Here is a 22,449-nt window from a genome sequence, read left to right as displayed (position 1 = left end):
TCTCACATGAATTTAGAAAACAATTTTTAATGAAGTGATTTTAAGCAAAAGCTCAGAATGCTGCATCTAACACTGAGAAATCATATATCTTAGATATCTAAAGTATATTAATAGTCTTTGTTTTCTTAGTCAAATCTAAGTTAATTATAAAAGATTAAAGCTTTTATAACAGGTACTTTGGAATGGTTTGTTAGACATAGTATTTACCTTTTATTAGTGTTTTGTAGCATTCAGGGATAAGATTCTGATCGAAATTGTTTGATTACTTATATCTTGTCCTTAAAGGCAGATTTAAATTTCTTTTAATTAAAAAACTCATGTTGTTTGTTCCAAAGAAAAAATTAGGACCATTAGCCACTTTTATTTAACCAATGCGATCATATTGATTAAATATATTTTTGTTATTTTATTTTATTCTTTATTATTTGGTTTTTCTAGACAGGGTTGATCTGTATAGCTTTTGCTGTCCTAAACTTGCTTTGTAGAGCAGGCTAGCCTCGAATTCACCAAGATCTGCCTGCTTCTGCCATTGTCTCCCCAAGCGCTGGGATTACAGACTCATGCTACGCATTGACTTTATTTTTGTCTTTTATAATTACTTTGCTTCTTAAAATTTTAGTTTTCTTTGAGCTCAAATGAAACCATCTCAAGTTAATGAGTTTAGTTTACATCAGCACTTAGATATAAGACAATTTGGCAATAAGTACATTGTGTAAAAATAAACTATTACCACAAGCAGACAAATAGTTTTTATATGTAATCATACATAATATGTATTTTAATAAACCAAGATTTTTAACATAATTATTTGTTAAGAAGTAAACAGCATAAAGGTCTTTAGTATATCTCTATATTTTCAGCCTTAATAAAAAAAAAAAAAACAAACCTTCCATTTATTTTAATCAAAAATATTTTGAAGAGGGACTGGAGAGATGGCTCAGAGGTTAAGAACACTGATTGTTCTTCTAAAGGTCCTGAGTTCAATTCCCAGCAACCATATGCTGGCTCATAACTGTGTATAATGAGATCTGATACCCTCTTCTGTTGTGTAAGCATACATGCAGGAAGAATGCTGTATATTTATATATATATAAAAAAAATCTCAAAAACAAAAAACAACAACAACAACAAAAAAAAAACAAACAAACAACCAGAAGTAGAAAGGGTTTTATTGCCACTGGTTACATTGAAATCCTTTTAGAAAAAATATTTTGAAGAACCATGAGTTTTATATTACCAATTATATATAAATAGTCATGAACTCAATGGTAGACTCTTTGACCTCCCCACTCCTCAAGGGAGGAACAGTCCTGGTAGGCCACAAAGGAGGACTTTGCAGCCAGTCCTGAAGATACCTGATAAAACAGGGTCAGATGAAAGGGGAGGAGGTCCTCCCCTATCAGTGGACTTGGAAAGGGGCAGGGAGGAGAGGAGAGAGGGAGGGTGGGATTGGGAGGGAAGAAGGAGTGGGATACAGCTGGGATACAAAGTTAATAAAATGTAACTAATAATAAAAATAAAGAAAGAAAGAAATGAAAAATTGTATATAAATGAGATAAAAATTCTACATAGGTAGATATTTAGAATCTGTTTCAGAAGGAAATCCTCTCAAAATATGTGTATCTACCAATGAAGGTTTATGAAACATTTAATATCACCAAAGATTAAATGGATATTTAATTAAAATGGACCAAAGATCTCAAGTTAAAACGTGAGACACTGAAACCTCTAGAAAACATACACACACACAGCACAAGGGTACCTCAAGTATCAAAAGACAGGACTACATGAAAATCAGAGCTTTCTGTGTTGCAAAGAAACAATCAGCAGAACCAATAGACAGGCTACAGAATGGGAGGAACTTGTACTGGTTACAGTTCAGACAAGTGGCTAATATCTGGAATGTACAAATGATTGCAGAAATTAAATATCGAGGAAATAAAACCATCAATCTACAAATGGGCAAATGAACTGAATAGATAACTTTAAAAGAAAAGTAAAAAGAAACACAAATGGTCAATAACTACTTGTTAATTTTTTTTTGTTTTGTTTTTTTGTTTTAGAGGAAACTTTATTACTCTTTCAATCTATTGGTTGTTAAGGTTCTACTTAAGATTTTTTTCCTTTTATAATTTAATTTAATTTTATTTTTAATTAAACTTTATTTACTTTGTATCCCCCCCTAGTTCCCTTCTTCTTTCCCTCCCAATCGGTCTCTTCCTCCCCCTTCTCCACGCATGCCCCTCCCCAAGTCCACTAGTATGGGAGGGTTTCTTTTTCTTCCTTCTGATCCTAGTCTATCAGGTCTCATCAGGAGTGGCCGCATTGTCTTCCTCTATGGCCTGGTAAGGCTGCTTCCCCCTCAGGGGGAGGTAATCAAAGAGCAGGCCAATCAGTTCATGTTTTATTCACTTTACATCCTTGCTGTAGCACCATCCCTCCTCTCCCAGTTTCATTCTTCTCACCTTCCTCTTTCCCGCTTGCCTTTTCCTCAGAAACCTGGAGCTCCTTTTCCCATATAACCCAGCTCATCAAGTTGCATCAGGACTGAGTGTGTCCTCTTTTTCTTTGGCCTGGCAAAGCAGTCCTACTAGAAAAAAGGGATAAAAAAGCTGGCAAGCAAGTCTCTGTCCAATGTAGTCCCTACTTCTCTTACTAGAGGACCTACACGAGGCCTAAGTTCCCCAACTGCTACATCTTTGTAGGGAGCCTAGGTCCAGTTTATGTATGGTCCTTGGTTGATGCTTCTGTCTCAGCAAGGCACCCTGGGCCCTAGTTACCAAAAACAATCTATAGATTCAATGCAATCCCCATCAATACAAAACATCAATACAGTTCTTTACAGACTCTGAAAGAACAATTCTAAACTTCACATGAAAAAAAAAAAACAAACTTAGAATAGCTAAAACAATCCTATACAATAAAAGAACTTCTGGAAGTATCTCTATCCTTGACTTACAGTTATACTACAAAGCATTAGTAAATAAAAACTGTATGGTACCGGCATAGAAATAGACTGGTTGATAAATGGAATAGAATCAAAGACCCAGAAATAAACTGACACACCTATGCATATCTGATTTCTGAAAAAGGAGCCAAAACCACACAATAAGAAAAAACAAAAAACAAAACAAAACAAAACAAAAAAAAACAAAACCACCACCACCACCACCAACAAAAAACCCAGAATCTTCAACAAAAGGTGTTTGTCTACTCGGATGTTGGCATTTAGAACAATTCAAATAGATCTGTATTTATCTCCCTGCACAAAACTCAAATCCAAGAGGTTCAAAAACCTCAATATAACAACAGACACACTGTACCTGTTAGAAGAGAAAATGGGTAAGAGGCTTGAACTCCTTGGAAAAGGAAACAACTTCCTGGACAAAACACCAGCAGTCAGGCTCTAAAACAATAACTACTTTTGAAAGGTTCCAATATCCCTAGCCGTCAGGGAAAATGCTACCTCACTCAAGTCAGAATGGCTATCAGCAGCAAATGTGGCAGCAAATGTGGAGAGAATGAGACAGAGAGAAATACCCATGCATATTGACTGGTATGCTCATGATTACAGCCATTATAGAAATCAGTTTTCAAGTTTCCAAAAAAATTAAAACAAAAACTGTCATACGACCCAGGTATTTCACTCCTCGCCACATGCCCAGACAATTCCATGTGCTACCAAAAAGATATTTGAACCACAATTTTTATTGCTGCTTTATTCACTACAGCAAGGAAATGGAACCAACTTAGTTGCCTATTAATAAATGAATAATGAAAATTTACATTTCTCTCATTATATATATATTGGAATACTTCTCAGCTCTAAAGAAAAATGAAATGAAACATTTTTTTTTCGAGAAGATGGATGTGGTGGCACACACCATTAATCCCAGCACTCAGGGAGGCAGAGGCAGGTGTATCACTGTGAATTCGAGGCCAGCTTGGTCTACAAAGTGAGTCCTGGATAGCCAAACCTACACAGAGAAACCCTGTCTCGAAAAAAAAATTTTTTCAGGAAAATGGATGACAGACTTAGAATTTAGAATATTAAGCAAGGTCATACAATCTCAGAAAGAAGGTAAACCAAACGCTCACTCTCATATGCAGAACCCAGCCAAATATATATGTATATTTGTAGATATTTGCATATACAATATATATGTAAACTATGTGCAGTGGGTACATTTACACACACGTGAACAAATGTGCAGCGGTACATTTACACACATATATGTGAATAAATGTGCTGTGGGCACAGTATAAGGTGAAGAAAAGAGAGCAAGGATGAGTATACAGGGTGAGAAAGGGCTGAACTCAGAGAATGGACAAGTTATGAGAGAGGTTATAAAGCTAATTGCTTTTCTATCATGTAAGAAATTTCATTTGGTTTTGGTGGTGGATAAGCGTATAATATGTATGTGATATTGAACATGTAGAATTTAATGTGAAGTTCCAAAGCTTCACTTGGAGTGTCGCTTGTAACTGTATAGAAGCTCAATGAGTTAATTTTACTATGTGATGTTTGGACTTAATTCAGTAACTTTTAATAACAAAGCTTATACAATGTATTTGTTCCGTTTAATATATTTTTATTTCATAATTTCTTTTCATGTGTAACTGAAACAGATCTCTTACCTCAATTTATAAATCCACTTTCTACCCCTCTGATGAATTTGTACATCAGTTGTGTGGTTATTTTGAGGGCACCACGAAGAGTGTAAAAGATGGACTGTAATGTACTGCAAATGTTCTATGACAGGAAACATCAGGACTATTTCTTAACTGTCTTTGTCTCTTTTCCTGAAACTGGAGAGGAAAACCCTATGTCATCCCTCTACATCGCTGACTGGGTGAAACTCCAGGGCTTTTGGATTTATGTTAGAATGACATGATGTTCTCAAAAACATAACAACACAAGTATTCTGAACCTCACAACAAGCATTTTAAGTGTCCCGGTGGACGAGCATCCTTCCCAGGGTCAGGCTGACTGGGCCTGAAGCATGCAGTAGTTGTAGGCCTCCTGTTGACAGGGTGGTCCAGCAAAAAGCTGCAGGGGTAGCAGGAGTGATGGCGTTAGTGTTAACAAAGGGCAGGGAGGCATAGCTGCAACAGCCACTGTTTACAGTCCCACTTTCCATTAGGACTAATTTAAAGCACAAACATCAGAGAAAAAATGTAGTTAACAATGGCTGAAATAAAATGAAAATAATCTCTCTTGTGTGAAAGTTCTCAGATAATCAAGTGCTGAATGGAGATGCTGTTCCAGAGAGCATCCAAGGCTCAAACCACATCTAACCCACAAACCTAGTATCTTTAACAAATGTCCCATGTTGTCCAGATTCAAAATGCCAATAATAACTTTCCCTAGTGCATCCATGTTTCAGGAGACGGAAGGGAGAACCAGGTGAAAAATAGGATGCAAAAAGTAGTCTTTTCAGGAAGGTTCTATAAGCTGCTGCTAACATTTTACTAACAGAAAATTTCCTATAACGTAAACTGGCAAAAGATCCTTGAAAAGGTGCTTTTCTCAGCTCTGTGTGGGCACTGCATCTTCAAACATCACTGAAACCTAAGCAACAAGCAGCAAAGGCAAGAAAAGATAGAAGCCTATGCCTGCATTGAGAGAGGAAGTGGGAATATGGAGAGTGTTCTACCTGTGATTCTCCTCTTCCTCTTTTCCTTTTTGTGTTTCTTCTCTCTTGCTCTTTTCCTACTACCCTTCCTCCCTCTCCTCTCATTTTTGGTGTGATAATGAAATACAAATGAATGATTGAGCTAAAACAAATAAAATTCATTGTTCTCTGCTGTTGCAGTAACTGTTGTGCTTGGTTTGCATGGCAGCTGGAGTAAAAAAAGTTACTTGTTTCCAAGTTGGCACAAGCATGGTGATGACTAATTTTACAGCTTTCTAGTGGATCTGTTATTTGCTTTAATTACAATTTCATTTTGTTTCACAATGATTAGTAACAATAAAATCCAAGCCCTAACAGTAGAGGTTTACATCTTATATTGAGGGAACTACCTGCAATTTTTATTTATAATTTACTAACAGAGTAAGTCCATCATTCCCACCAAATACAAACCATCTCAAGGAGGCTATGACAAACCACAGTGTCACTAAGGTTTTAAAGTGACCCACAGGTTAAGATAACATTGTTTCATGCTCCGCAGAATGCCAGAACGTGTGCATCTGGAAAACATTCAACTGGATACTCAGCTTTGAAAAGCAGGCATGTTTCAAACTTTTGTCAACAATTCAAACTATCGCGTTTTCAAAACAAAACTTTCAACTGCTGAGTTTTTATTAGAAGCAAATATATTATGGTTAAATGAGATATAAACATCAGGGGAAAGTGTATGAGGGTTAATTGAACATTATGTTTTAAAATTATGGGGTAAAGCATAAATTAAAAAAAAATTAATTTCAATGTATTCAGTCTTGTAGATTCGACCCATTTATCCAGTATTCTTGATGCTATCGTGAATAAAATAAAATCATACAAGGAGACAGAGACGGGAAGTAAAGTGAACATGACTTTCAAGTCAGCCACTCACTCTGTCAAATGTTCCCCAAACTTGTTCTCACATCGCAAAGTAGTCATGGTTCTGAAGAAGTGAGCAGGAGTGGGGATGCCAAAGCAACCCCGGTCAGTGCTCAGGTACTCTCCTAAATAGCGTTTTGCACGTTTAGAAGTCGAGGGAGCACAAAAAATTTCCTGGAACTTCGGTAAGTATCAACAGAAAATTGCAGTTCTTCTAAAACCCTTGCTCTTTCCACTTTCTTCACCACAATTAAAGCTGCTGCTGTTTTCCAAATGGCTAAGAGGAAAGCTTGGCTGAGAAAAGGGTTTTGTTGCTAAGACACAGATTGGTTGTCTCCAGGCTCCCTTCTGTCTCCTGTACCCATCAGCCCCACCTGCTTGCTGTCTGCGCTGTTGGGCATCTGCTGCCTGTTTCTCCCTCAGCCTTAAACACCGCAGTGCCTTCCGTGAAAGCCCAGCCTCCTCACTGAGCTTCCCAATTCACTCCCGGTTGGTTCCCAGCACGTATCTGCATTCTCATAAGCACCAAACTTTTAAGGCTCAACTCTGAGCCCCGCTATCTAATTCTACTTAGTTCAACAAGTTGAAAAAAATCTAGGCTAGGAGCCAAATACTTGTATTCGCAAAGATTTAAAACAAAAATTAAAAATGTAAAAGGAACTGTTTTCCTGCAAAGTAGCGGAGGAAAGCGATCAACCGTGTGTTCTTTCTTAATCGTCAAACTAAGTTGGTTTTAGGAGTAGACCTCTTAGAACTCTGCAATCTGTCCCCCACATCTCCTTCATGTGCCTAACATGCGGATCCCTGTTTTTTTCCAGTTATCCATTAAAGTTGAGTTAAACAGCATATATTGTAGTTTTTCCCTAAGCCAAACAAGAGCAGAGGTTGTTCCATTTCCTATTTATAGTTCACTCACATGATGCATAAACATCAATTAAATTTCAGTACTCAAAAACATTCATAAAGCAAAGTTATTACAAAAAACAAACAAACCCTGAACTTGAAGAAATCACAGATCATGCAATGCCCAATGACAGTAATTTCTGGAAATTATTGGCTGCAAAGAGAAGCTTCCTGACACATGCTGAGCACATTCTATTGTATTCTGTAACACTGTCTTATGTGCTTTCCAGCCTCAACCAGCTTGTAAACTCCTTAAAGGCAAAAGCATCCTGGGATTATAGTTGTAATGTTTCCCAATACCCTCTGTGCAGCCGTAGGATGATCTTGTTTTTAGAATGTGTTGAAAGCTGTTTGCACTCCCAGCTATAAGCACCTGCAGCATGTTAGGAGATAGCTCCCTTCTAGGTCTGTTGCTTTGCTGTGTGTCTTAGAAGCAGGTGCACACAAAAACACACTCTCAAGGTATTGGGGCTTTACTGGGAGATAATAGTCCACTCATCTTCTGGGGCTGTAATTGAACCATCATGTGTCCACAGCAACATAATGGTTCAATTATAGCCCCAGAAGATGGATTGTCTTAGCTGACAGTGTCTTGGCACAGGGCAAAAGTAAGCACGCATGTCTCTATTACAGAGGCCTGGTTGTGATTCTCAGGACTTCTTTACTGCGAAGAAGCTACTTCAGGTGAGGAGTGCTACCTCTCTGTGTGTTCAGTGGGAGATGCAAAATGGAAGCTGCAGCGACTGCCAGTACTCGTGCCACTGCTGCTGAGAAGCACAGGTCAGCTTTCCATCACTGTGACAGAACACAAAAATAGTTGAAAACTCAACTTTAGGGAGGAAGGATTACAGAGGCTTCAGTTCATGACCAACTGTTCTGCTGCCTTTGGACCAGAGATGAGACATGGTGAGAAATACAGACTAGATGGCGCTGCTCACTTCATGGTGTTCAGAAAGCAGACAGGATGGGGAGAATCCTACCATTCCACCGTTCCCTCCAGGGAACCCTGCAGAGGATGGAAATTGGCTCCTCCCAGTGGTGCCCTCTGATCAGGACATTTTACACCTGGGACTTGGGGTACCTTTTTAATCTTTCTAGCCTCTCTTTTATTTCTCAGACATTGAGAGTCTCACTGGAATCCTTGAATCTTGATGCTAATACATAAACCTGTAAGCCGGTTAAAAGTCAAACCTTCAAAGTTCTCGACTCAGCACTCTGGAAAGCAGTAAAATCTGGTATTGTGAAATCTCGGAAGTGTGTTTTATAGTAATGGCCTCAAGAAGAGCTGAATCTACAGGTTCAAAATACCAAGAGGTCCACAGTGCTGGAAAAAAAGCAACTTCATAACACCACCCTGAAGAAATCTGTTGATTAACACCGAGTGCCTGCATCCACTGTAAACTGCAACTGAACCCTAGGAAAGGGATCTCTAAAGATGCTTATTTTAATCAATGAGATCTGTGCATATGCCACCCCAGCCTGGACAAAGGCACTCTGCTGATGTGATTGAAGTAAGAGACCATGACATGGACCAATCATTGGAATCTACGTTATTCATCTAATGGCATGGCTCTGCCAGTGTGGAACCTCCCCAGCTATGAGTAGAAGGAAACAAGAAATGAAGCAGTTAGTTGTAGATTTAAAGACAGAGAGGGGATGCCCCAAGACAAGGATTGTGGGTGGTCTCTAGAATTAGAAAATATATAGACCCATGTCCCAGAGACTGCATAATTCTTTATGCCCAGAATAGTTTAAGTTGTGACAATAAGTTCTATATTATATTTCTAACTGGTGAACTGTGAAATAAATTACAACTTCATGACATTAATTTTGTGGTAAGTTTTCCATCAGCAATATTAAACTTATATAATATCCTCATGAAGGTGTCAGTGATTCAGTGATTCAGTGATTCCAGGCACAGTCCTGCACTGAGGAAAGTCAAGGCAAGCACTTTATCAAAAACCATGGAACAATGCTGGATGCTGGCTTGCACATAGGGTGATAATTAGCTAGCTTTCTTATAGATCTCAGGCTCTATAAATATAACCCAAAGGACAGAACAGTCTTCTGTGAAATTGTGTCTCCTGGAAATGATGGGGAAGTTTCACCTCAATGACACCTCAACTGCATGGCTGTCTAAATAAAACATGAACAAGTTCAGCATCAGTTCTAATTCCACTGTGGATGGAGGTGATCTCATGAGACCCCTCCCCTAAATGAAGATCCTCATGTAATTAATAACTGCAGAGAGATGGAGAATTAGCCTTCCTCAGGATGAATACCCTGATTGATTATCCAGTATGGCTTATCAGCCCTAGAGGCATATGAATGCAGGCAACCTTGATTGGACTCAGTAAGTTGTATTTTTATGTTCATTTATTCATTTATCTATATATGCAACAATTGTTAAAGAAGAGAAGGTTGTGAATTTGGGAGGGTATTCAGACATGGAAGAGAAGAGAAAAGGAAGAAATGACATAACTATACTTTAATTAAAATCATTAAGAATAGTTTATCTTCAGTTGTTTTCAGGAACACAAAGTTTTTACATCCCTAGATGTCTGTTGCAGAGCTGAGGGACAAGCTTGCCCTAGGATAGCTGTATTGAGCACCAGCCACTGGGGTCTTTCAGAGAGCCTGGTGTTGTAGCTCTCAGGCCATCTCAGCATCACCAAGGGAAGACACTGCAAGTGCAGATTCTCAGGACCCCTTCATCTCCAGCTACAGTCAAGTCAATCAGTAAGCCAAGAAAATACAAACAACATTTGATGTTATTTAGATGAAAAGTGTCATCTATTGATGTATACTTTTCACACCTTTCAGTGTTTCTTTTTCTAGAAACCAGATCTATACTGTTAAAAATAAATTTTTAAACTGTGCTCTACATCTAAAACAATGCTCAGGATGAAGCCATTTTCTTCCTGTATGTCCTCCTGGGAGCTCTGGCACCTTCCCTGCTCTTTTAAGACTCTTTCCTTGGAGACATTAGCCTGCTCTGGTTCTCTTTTTCTATCTAAATATAACTATAACACAGTCCTCTTCTTAAAGTCTATGCTGTCTGGAGTGGACATCATGACCTTGGGATCCCCAAATCTCCATTATGTTATCCTAATGATAAAGTCTCCATGGTAATGGAATGGAACATCCTTTTTCCTAGTGTCCATGGTTTGGATTCAGTTTAACTCCCCAAAATTCATGTTCAAAGCTTGCTTCCCTGTGTGGTGAGGTTTGAAAATGGTGTAGCCCTTAAAAGGGGAGCGTGGTATTTGGGTTATCCTCAGATAAGATCATTCCTGGTCTCTGGCTTCCTGTCTCTCCATGCCTGCTCTCCCTCTAATTTTACAAGATGGTAGCAGTCATTATGTTGTGACTTAGGTATGGCAGGCTTCACTAACGATGCAGAGGTCTTTATATGTTCTTCAGTTTCAAGCTGTGAGAAAGTCTCCTCTCCTTTTCTCTCTTTCTTTTTTCTTTTTTGACAAAGGACATACTTTATTTTTAATTTCTAGTTCTCCCTCTCCTGTGCAGTTTTGGTTCCACGTAGTAGCCCAGTCCGGCTGGCAGCAATGAGACCCACTTAGCGCCCATCAGGAACATCTCTTTGGATAGTGGAGGGTTTGCCAATGTACTACCACCTCCAAAGGGATGTTCCATAGGATTCATGGCCAAATCCCTTGCACGCAGCCAGCAGTTCCTCTTTGCCTTGAACTTGTGGTAGGCACGGCCAGCCTTCAAGATAGGTTTGTGAATTCTGCCTCTACAGGCTACGAAGCCAACAACAGCTCCTTTGGCCAAGGAAATGCCCTTCTTGGGTGGTGAAGGCAGCTTCAATTGGGTCTTTCTTGGATTCTGGGTTGTGGGAGATGACTGTGACATAGTTACCAGAGGCTTGTGACAGCTTGCCTCTGTCCCTAGGCTTCTCTTCCAGACAATACATGGTAGTACCCTCAGACATGGTGCCGATAGGCAAAACATTGCCAATATTCAACTGGGCCTTCTTGCCACAGTACACGAACTGTCCAGTGTAGATTCCCTCCGCAGCAATCAACAGCTCTGTCCACTTCTTAAACCAGTAGGAATCATGGAAGACCACTTTCGCAAGGGGAGCGTTGTGGCCAGGGTAATGAATGAGGTCCTTTGTGGTGCCCTCAATAAAACCTTGCCACTCAGGGAAGTCCACAACCGGCGCCCTTTCTCTGCGCTCGGATCACATGGATCATGGCAGCAAGACTGCTGGCAAGCAAGGCTGAATGAGAAAGGCTTCTTTCTTGTATAAAATATGCAGTTCCACGTATTTAATCATATCCACAGGAAATACTGATGCTACTACAGCAATCGCAAGTGTCTATGATGCCCTTCTTTTATGTATAATAGTATTTCTTATTTTTAGACCTTCACTCAGTTTCTTTAACAGAATTTCTAAGTATCATTTCAGAAGGCCTTTTTCAACACTATCATGGGAATTAGCTATTCTCTTCCCTCTAGGCACTCTTCCTATATGTACTCCTCTGCTATCTTTTATTTTACATAGATAAAATAGATACAAATGGCAGTTACACAGATGATAAATACATGGAGATACTGGTATATAATAGATAATGAGAGAATAGATGATAGACAGATAAATAGAAGATAGATAGGTAGATATATAGATAAATATTTGGTTGCCTTTTTTAGCATATGAAGGAATTACTATGCAAATTTATAAACTATGCATAATCATACTATAAAATATATGATCTTTACAAAATATCATGGAGATTGTGAGAATTATATTAAGACTAACCTAAGAAACCATAAAAACACTTAAAAACATAATAAAAGGTAAGTTTATTTTAAGACTACTGACAGATTTTCAAAATATAAAACTGTTAATGTTTTTCACACACATTATAAATAAAATGCCTAATTCAAATGAGCTCATATCTCATTTCTAATAGCAGAATAGATCTGTCTCACTTATTTTTTACTTTTAATAAAATGTTCATTTCAAGCATTACTAACCTACCTTTTAGGGGAACCTTTTTGGAGACACTCATAGAGGCAGTTCCCACAAGGGTTATTTTATTATAGGTGACAAACACACAAGGCTCTGCTGTATTTATGCCTAGGATAAACTTGAGGCTTAGTATATTAACTGCAATCCAGTAAGAGGTGGCTTTACATTGCCTTTAACAAGTGTAGACATTTAGCAAATAACAGCACATGAGTACTAGCTAGTGGGTGCTACTTAGTACCTTACTAAGCTCGGGAGATGATTTGGTCTCATCTTTGAACACCTCACATACTTCAAAGAGAGCAGTCAGCAAGCTGTTTAGACTTCCTTTCTCTGTTCTCATTTGCAACACATTACCTAAACACACTGTTGGCATCAATCACAGTTCTCAAATCCATTTTTCCTTTATGTTTTCTTTATCTGTGTCTTCTCTTTAGTGTTCATCATTTCTTTTGAAATGTTTAAACATCCCAGTTACCTTTTCTAATTTTAACCCCTCCAAATTTTTAAAAGGTAAATTATACTGTTCTGTGAGAAAAAGAAAAGGATAAAAAGTTTCTTTTCTTTAATCCCCATTTATACCGTTAGAATAAATACATTTCTCAGCTTTCAAATGGAGAGTCCAGTTGTTTATTTTCTGATATATTTAATTATTAGTAGTGTTCCTTTTCATTCTTACAAATGTCCTGTCAGAATAATTAGTGAATAGGCTTACAATATTATTTTCTTTATTATTTAGTTTGAATAAAACAGTTTTGTCTATAAATGTTTTCACTCTTGATACTAGATGAAGGTATGTTTGATATCACATAAATTTTATTCTTTTACAACTGAATGCATTGAAATTATATATTATGGATTAACATGACCAATTTTAAACATGAAGACTGGCTTTGAATAGACTTTTAATGAATACTAAAGTTTGAATAGTTGCATTTTAAAAGTGAAAGTTTTTATTAACAATCATTTTCTTTTAATGATTTTAATTAATTAATTAATTCAATTTACACTTCAATCATAGGCCCCTCCCTCCTCTGTTCCCAGTCCCACCCTCCCTTCTGTATCCCACCTCCCTTATTCTCCAGAATAGGGGAGTCCCCTACCCAGACACCCCAACTTATCTATTCACATGAGGACTGAGGTTGTCTTCCTTTCCTGAGGCCTGGTAGGGTAGTCTCATCAGGGGGAAGTGATGAAAAAGCATGTAATATAGTCCATGTCAGAGATATCCTCAATGCCATAACTAGTAGGCCCACATGGAGCCTAACATGCCCATTGGCTACTTACAAGTAAGTCCAGACCATACATTGTCCTTGGTTGGTGATTCAGACTCTATAGGCCCCTCTGGGCCCAGATTTATTGCCTCTGATGGTCTTCTTGTGGAGCTCTTGTCATCTCTAGTTCCATTTATCCTTTACCTCTCTTTTCCAGTAGACCCCACTATGCTTAGCCCAGTGTTTGGCTGTGTGTCTCTATATCTGTTTCAAACTGTTGCTGGATAGCGCCTCTAAGATGACAACTCTGGTAGGCTCTTGTCTGTAATCATATCAGAGTATCTTAATAGTGATAGGAGTTGGCTTTCTTCCATGTGGTGGGTCTTAGGGTTGGGCCTGGCACTGGTTGGACATTCCCTCAATCTCTGCTCTATCTGCTTTATTTTTGTCCCTCCAAGTCTTATAAGTAGAGTAAGTTTTGGATTGAGGTTTTGCAGGTAGGTTAGTGACCTCCTCTGTCCACTAGGAGTCTTGTCTAGAAAAAGGGTGGCCTCTTCAGTCTCCATGGCCCCTGCTACTATGAATCTTAGCTAGAGTCCTCCTCGTATCCTCCCAGAAGCCTGTTGTCACTTAGGTCTACAGCTTGTCACAGAGATGCCCCCACCCAGCATTTCTCTTTTCTCTGCAGGCCATCTACCTTGCTGGCCTTACTCCCCCCAGGTCTGATCTCCACCCTTATTTCTCTCTGTGCTCCCACTTCCATCTTGTTCCCATTCTTCAATCACTACCTCTGTCTATTCTATTTCCCCTTCTGAATGATATTTACATGTCCTCCCTTGGGTTCTCTTTGTTACTTATCTTCTTTGGGTCTATGCATTTTAGTATGTCTATCCTATACTATATGACTAAAACCTGCATTTATAGACCATGTGTGTCTTTCTGGGTCTTTTTGCCTGCAAATATGATCTGATTTCCTTGTTTTTAATGGCTGAGTAGTATTACATTGAGTAAACATACCACAGTTCCTTTATTCATTCTTTGGTTGAGGAACATCTAGGTTGTTTCCAGTTTCTGGCTATTACAAATAAAGCTGGTATGAAGATGTTTGATCTGTCTGTTGGTGAGAGTAGGGTGTTGAAAACTGCCACTATTAATGTGTTGGGTTTAATAATTTTTCTTTTAGTTATGCAGGTGCCCTTGTTTTATTGGAGAGTTGAGTCCATTGATGTTGATAGATATTAGTGACCAATGATTGTTAGTTCTTTTTAATGTGGAGTTGGTGGTGTTAGTATATTTGTGTGCTTGTCTTCTTTTGATTTTGTTGTTGTGAAGTTATCTATATCCTGTGTTTTCTTGAGTGTATTTGAGCTCTTTGGGTTGGAATTTTTCTTCAAGTATCTTTTTTAGGGCTGGATTGCTGCATAGATGTTGTGTATATTTGGTTTTGTCATGGTTTTCTCTATCCATGTTGATTGAAAGCTTTTCTGGGTATAGCAGTCTGGGTTGGTATCTGTGGTATTTTAGTGTCCACATGACATCTGCCAAGGCCTTTCTGGCTTTCATGTTGAGAATTCAAGTGTGATTCTGATTCAGGTGTGATTCTACCTTTATATGTTATTTGGCCTTTTTCCCTTGCTGCTTTTAACATTTTTCTTTATTCTGTCAATTTAGTGTTTTGATTATTATGTGGTGGGAGAGATTTCTGTTCTGGTCTATTTGTTGTTCTGTAAGCCTCTTGTATATTTTAAGGGCATCTTTCTTCATTTTGGGGAAACTTTCTTCTATGCTTTTCTTGAAAATATTTTCTGGTCCTTGGAGACAAGAATATTCTTTTTTATCTGTTCTTATTATTCTTAGGTTTCATCTTTTCATGGTGTCCTTTACTTCTTGGATGTTTTGTGCAGAAAGTTTTCCATTTTAATATTTTTGAGAGATATATCCATTTCATCAATTGTATCTTCAACACCTGAGAGTCTTTCCTCTATTTCCTGTATTCTGTTTGTGATGTTTACCTTCGTGATTCCTGATCTCTTTTCTAAGTTTTCCATCTTTGGGGTTTTCTCATTTTGTGTTTTCTTTATTGATTCTAATTTTATTTTCAGGTCTTGAATGGTTTTATTAATTTCCTTTACCTGTTTGACTGTGGTTTCTTGTTTGTCTTTGATGGCCTTTATTTTATGTGGTTGAATTATTTTTCTGAATTTCTTTGAGGTATTTATTCATTTCCTCCTTATATGCCTCAAATAATTGCATAAGCATAGATTTAAGGTCACTTTTCCTGTGTTTTAGCTGCATTAGAATATCCATTGTTTTGGGGGATTGCTGGTGGGGCCATGATGTCCTGGGTTGCATTGTGTTCTTACACTGGCCTTTAGCCATCTGGTTGTCCGTAGTCTTGGTTGTTTATTCCTGGAGCCTGCTGGGTTTCTTGGGTCTTTATGCTTAGGTAAGGACTTGCTGGTCTCTCCAACTAGAAAAGCTTCACTGAAGACTGGATCCAACAGTCTCTGGAATCTTCAGGATGGCAAGATAGGTCCAGGGAAACATGAATGGGTACTGGCTTTTCCATTGCAACCATGCTAGTGTTAGTTTCTCAGAGGGCAGGGACATGGGTTCATGTGCCTTGAAGGACAGGGGTGTGGGCAAGAGTGTGAGTAGTCGCAGGTATTTCAGAAGGCCCTTATGAGATCACTGGTGTCCCAGGAGGCAGCTGGCAAACACTGGTGTCTCAGGTGGTACCTTTGGGGTTGGGGGCATCTCAGGTGGCACCATTGGGGGCTTGGACTCCTCAGGTAGCATGGATGGCTGGTATGGGCTCCTCAAGTGGCATCTTCAGGGGAAGCAGGCACATCAGGTGACAGCCATGGGTGACAGCTGAGCTGTGGCTTACAGGTCTAGCAGACACTGAGCTCCTGGAGCTCAGATTCATCTGTGCTCCACCATCTTGGATTTGGGGTTGAGTATGATTTTATTGTCCAACTGGTCTCCATAGGGGGTAAGTGGAAGAGTGGGTTTGCAGGGTGGGATGCTGTCCCTGGAATCCAAAAGCTGCCCTTGAGGGTCCCTGGAACTGGGAGACTGCACTCACTCCAGTATGTGGAAAGTGCAATGGGGCTCACAGTTTGTGACTTCTAGAACCAGTGGATAGCTATGGGGAGGGCCTGGGTCTGGTCATCCCCAACTCCTAGGATGTCTCCTCCAGTCTGAGAAGCACCAAAGTCAGTGTTTTGGATCCAGCCACCTGTTTACTCATTGGTTTCACAGTCTTTGATCTTCTTCCACTTAACTATGGTACACACTGATCACTGCCATCTTGAAACTCTATTGATCATTTTCTATGTGAGTCATTCTTAGGTTATCAAGTACACCCAAATTATTCTGACTTTCTTTTCAACATTTTTACTTGTTCATTAATGAAACATGACCATTACCTGAAGAAATGTCATAGGGAAGCTTGGAGGCAGAGACACTAATAAAACAATGATAAAACAATATAAGGCCAAAAGTGGGAAGAGAAGATGTTGAAACTAGACTGAAGACATTACAAAAGTGCAAAGAAGAAGCAGAAAAATATGAGTAAAAAGGAGAGATAAACTTCAGTAAAGAAATGAGTTGGGTTGGGCCCTGGAAGTTGAGAATTGTTTCATAATGAATTCAAGATTTTTCTAGACATAACCATGATAAAAATATATCTAGGCAGGTGTGGTAGATTTAAATAATCATGGTAACTGAGGTTCCATACATAGCCAATCAGGTATATAGAGGTCAGAGTTCAGAAAGGATTATTTGTCAACCATGATGATAAAAACCATATGAACGAGGCAAAGAACAGAAATCCAGAAAGGTTGGCCTGCTAGCAATTCTGGAGATATGGGATCTTACCAGTGGCACCTATGTTAAAGACTTGGTCTTCAGGGTGATGCTGTTGGAAGTCCATAGAACTTTTCACTCATGGAAGAAAGTTACATGGCTGTGTGTCAAACAGCAACAGTACTGGGATCCTGGCCCTTTCTTTCTCTTTGCTTCTTGGCTGTCATGAGGTGATTATCTTCGGTGCTGGGTGCTTTTGACCAAAAGACAAATGTATCTAGGAAACCACAGACTGAAGCCTAAAAGTTTTACTTTTAATTTTTAAGGAGTTACAAATAAAAAGAAAAGGGTTTTCCATCAATGGGATGAAAAAGTTAATTTCTGAAAGGTAACCAACCTTAACATTGTTTAGCTCTTCTGGGGAGCATTATTATCCAAACTGGCCCAAATTCATTATCAAATTATATATATAATCAAATATCTATCTATCTATCTATTATTTTATCTATTTTGTTTTCCTGGTTTTCATTATTGTTACTTCAGGTTACACATTTACAGAAAAAAATGTCTGTATATATATATATATATATATACATATATATATGTACGTATATATATACATATATACATATATATATGTGTGTGTGTGTCACTTACACAGTGTAACTGAGGTGCCATGAATGAGCCCATCAGATATATAGAAGTCAGAGTTCATAAAGGATTATCAGTCAACAATGGAGACCATTAGTCAACATTATATGATATAATATATAAATGTAATTTTAGATAAATATAAAACAATAGGATTTCTTAAGTCTTTAATGTTATTTATTCCTACTTACTCCTTCTCCATTTGTGTTGATTTTCCTCTTGTCTCCCTAGTGAAAGCACCCTAATAGTGTTTTTCTCATTGCTCCACATTACCTACATCCTGCTATTTCCTCTCTAGCACTCCTTCAAAGCTGTCATAATTTTTTTATGTTCTTAGTTTCTGCTATTACTCCAAGTTATATAGTCCCATCTGAAGATTTGGAGGTAGGATTCACAAAAAGGGGGAGACTATGTAGTGTTTATCTTCCGGGATTATCTAACTCAAATAAAATTATCTAGTTCCATCCATTTACCTGAAAATGTCATTTTTTATACACTGGTTATACATACCACATTTTTATTATCTATTTATTTGTTGAAAGACACTTATGTTTCTACTCTCTAGCTGTTGAGAACAGAGCAATCCATAAAGTTGAGAATGTGTCTGTATAGTAAGATGTCAAGACCTCTGGACATATGCCAAAAAGTGGCTTAGCTGCGTCACATGGTACAATGATTTTAGCTTTTGGAGAAATCTCTGCACTGCTTGTATTCGCCAGAGTTCTCTAGAGTCATAATTTATGGAATGAGTCTCTCTTTCTCATTATTCCCTACCACCAATAAATTTAGAAATTCTTGAATTACTACCAGGCTATAGTTCAACTAATCCAAATACAGCTATCCATGAGTCTAGTAGCTACTCATTCATTGATGTTCCACAACTTTTGAGTTTTAAGCTAGTTTCTTTAAGTTTCAGATCTTAGGCCAAGCGTCATGAATCCCACATGGACATGATACTGTCTGACTCAATGACCTTACAGTTCAGAAATTTAGTCAGCCATGAATCTTGGTGACCATTTGAGTGATAGCCTTAACTGGGGCTGACTACAAATAAAAATATGTCAAATCACCTTATCTCTGTTAAATTCACACTCTCACATTCATAAATAGAATCTGGGTCAAAATTATTATTCTGTGACAGATTTTAGTGGTTAAATTTAGTACAGGTGATTTTCAGTAGATGTCCCCCTTCCATTTAATAGAACAGACCTGCATAATGTCACTGCAGACACTGCAGAGATCAAGTCAGTGGTGGCCTGCAATCGTGAGAGCCTCCATACTCTCAGCTGCATTTCTTCCTTGTGCTTCCGTGGGTTGCTAGGATCTTTGCCATTTTACGCCTCTCCGTGTACAGTTTGTTGATTTTTATCAGAGACCCTCCTCTTGTCTTTCATTTTGTATTGGAAAGAATAGGAGAGGGGTAAATAAAAAAATATAGTATGATATACATGTGCAAAAACGGCCTAATGAAATCTATTGCTTTAATGTGCTAACTAAAAATCTAATTTAACAAGTGGAGAGAGTCACTCATTCCATTGACTCCTTGGAGAGCCTTACAGCTCCCTCATAAACTCTGGTGCTCTCAGTACGTGTCCCACATGTGCAGAGGAATTTTAATTCAGAACATGGCTGTAAAAGGATTATTAGTTACATGTGAATAAATGCAAAAGATTAGTATGGTGGCAGTTTATCTTTATCCAGCTAGTTACTCAAATAACAGGGGACTACAGTTTATTTAATTACCCTTAAGCACAATACTGAGGAATTATTATTCCATCCTAAACTTCCAAACTAACTAGTTTCCTACCAGACAAAATTCACGTAATACTTGCATTTTTTATTATTATTGTCTGGCTCCAGTTTTCTTCTGATGCTTCCTGAACTTCTCCTTGTGGCTCAATCTTTCACTGCTTCTCTCTTATTCCTCTCCTCACTGCAATTGAATGTCACACCCTATTCTCACTATTACTCATACAAACTTGAGACAGGAGATTCTTAGAATAGACATAACAAAGCCATGTCCAGATTGAAGTCAGATAGTGGGATAGAAAGATCAACATTTCAATGAGACAAGGGTAAACTATACACACTGCACAATAATATTATGCCAACACATGGCTGCTCTGGCAAGAGATCACATCCAAAGACCTTCTAGGTTTGTGTCATCCAGCCAGAATACCATCACTCCTTTAATCCTGGGAGATAGAGGCAAGCAGATTTCTGAGTTCAAGGCCAGCCTGGTATAGAGCAAGTTTCAAGTAAAGAAAAGCTTAGGTCCAGGTGAATCCCAGCACTCAGGAGACAGGCGTGCAGATCTCTGAGTTCTTCTAGTCAGTGCTGTTCAGGCCATTCAGTGGAGTCAGTGAACTGAGAGGCAGTGCAGTGGAGCTGGGTTTGTGGCAATTCAGTTCATGGAATTCAGAGGCAGTTTTTACTGGGAGAATTTTGCAGAGAGAGGTTGAAGAGAGAACAAGCTGGACACGTGTAAGAACAGAACAAGACATAATGAGAAGGAGCCAGAAGATTAGAACAGGTTGCTAGAGTTAGTTTGAGGACAAGAAGAGCAATACAATGAGAAACTGAGAGAATCCAGATTGAATCAGTCAGCATGGAGAGGAATTTGAGTTGAACCAGTGAAGCCAAGTTCAGAAAGAGCTAGAAAGGGTAAGCTTATTCAGTAAGTCTCAGAGGCTGAACTGGCCTTAAGCACAATACTGAGTAATTATTACTCCACCTTAAAACTTCTAAGCTAACTAGCTTCCTACCAGGCTGAATCTAATCTAGGTCTAGATTTGGTGGAGGATTAGGCCTAGGTTAGCAGACAGAGGCAGTAAGCCTCTGAGATGACAGTTACTTCAAGTGATTAAAAGTTACTTTAACATACATGCTCAGTGTTGAAGGAGACTGCAGTAGGTGTCCTAGAGTCCAGGACAGCACAGCCTTGCCCACATCATCAACCACAGGACAAGAGGGCTTTGTCCACATCCTTTCCCATGATTCTTGAATCAGAAAAAAAATCTCATGACTTTCACTCAATTTAATGAGTCTAGGGACCCTGTAGAGTTTGAGGTTCAGTGACATCTGCCCAGGCAGTAAGTCACGGCCTATTCTTTGCACTCTATTTCTGTTTTTCTAGGAGCAAATCCTAGCTTAATTATTTCAAAAGAGTTAGGGCTTAGTGCAAATGGGTTTAATGTCCATATTTTAAAATAAAATCTAGGGCAAGTTCCACAGTACTAATTATTGGTGAATCTCTTTATAATGAGTGATTTCATCTCTTGTCCTTTAGTTTTAGATCTTTGAAAAATTCTAGGAATTAGGGATCTTTGCACTGCATAGCCTGTTAAATAATTATAAACTACTATGCTCCCTATAACTTTTTATAGACCCTCAGCACAAATGACTAATTCCAGTTGCTCTGAAATTAATCTAAGATGTTTTAGAAACTGGCATCAGCTGTTACTAGAATAGAGGTTTATAAAAGTAATTGTAAGATTTAATGTATGATTCTTGTCTCTCGATACAGAATACTGAAGCTGTGATTGGTAATACTGAACTTAGTTATGACAAGTTAGGTAGTATAAATATATGTATAAATTAAGAAAAGTCTGGTATTTTTATTTTTGTTTAGTTGATAAACTTTTCTACATTGGTCTAAATCTCAAAGAGACAATATGTTAGAAGGTCAAGTACCAAATGGAAATGGCCTTGGGGAGAAATATGATACCAGGAATGAAACATGAATGCTCCCCCCATGTGATGAAGTCATAGATGGGAGTAATACTTGCGCAGGGAATACCCTGCTTTAGCTCCTGGAGGCATGCTTTGTCAGAGCTGTGAACATTCTGCATTTACTGAGAAAGGTACTGAAATGGTTTAATGCTTACTCAGAAGCTACTGTTCAATTTTGATTATAAACTCCAAAACTTTACTGCAAGTTCTTCTAAATTCAACATGTTCTCTGCACAGGCGCTGCCTGACACCATTTGTGGGGATTCCTCACATTTCAAGTAAACAGGTTACTAATGTTTATTAATCTACCTTTTGCAGTTTTGAGATTTTTTATTTTTATTAATTACAGTTTATTCACTTTGTAACCCCCCTGTAGCTCCCTCCCTTCTCCCCTCCCAATCCCACTATCCCTCCCCCTTCTCCACCCATGTCCCTCCCCAAGTCCACTGATGGGGGAGATCTTCCTCCCCTTCCTTCTGATCGTAGTCTATTAGGTCTCATCAGGAGTGGCTGCATTGTCTTCTTCTGTGGCCTGATAAGGCTGCTCCTCCTCTAGGGGAGGTGAACAAAGAGCAGGCCAATCAGTTCATGTCAGACA

At 38.6% G+C, this 22,449-nt stretch overlaps 1 pseudogene; it reads right to left on the bottom strand.

The window, feature by feature from the left end:
- Positions 1 to 10,953: 10,953 nt before the first annotated feature.
- On the bottom strand, positions 10,954 to 12,842 carry LOC110562567 (large ribosomal subunit protein uL2-like; annotated as a pseudogene).
- Positions 12,843 to 22,449: the final 9,607 nt, after the last annotated feature.

This window comes from Meriones unguiculatus, chromosome 21 (genome assembly GCF_030254825.1).
Source record: "Meriones unguiculatus strain TT.TT164.6M chromosome 21, Bangor_MerUng_6.1, whole genome shotgun sequence".
In the NCBI taxonomy this organism is placed as follows: Eukaryota; Metazoa; Chordata; class Mammalia; order Rodentia; family Muridae; genus Meriones; species Meriones unguiculatus.
This window is presented reverse-complemented; position numbering and strand designations above follow the sequence as displayed.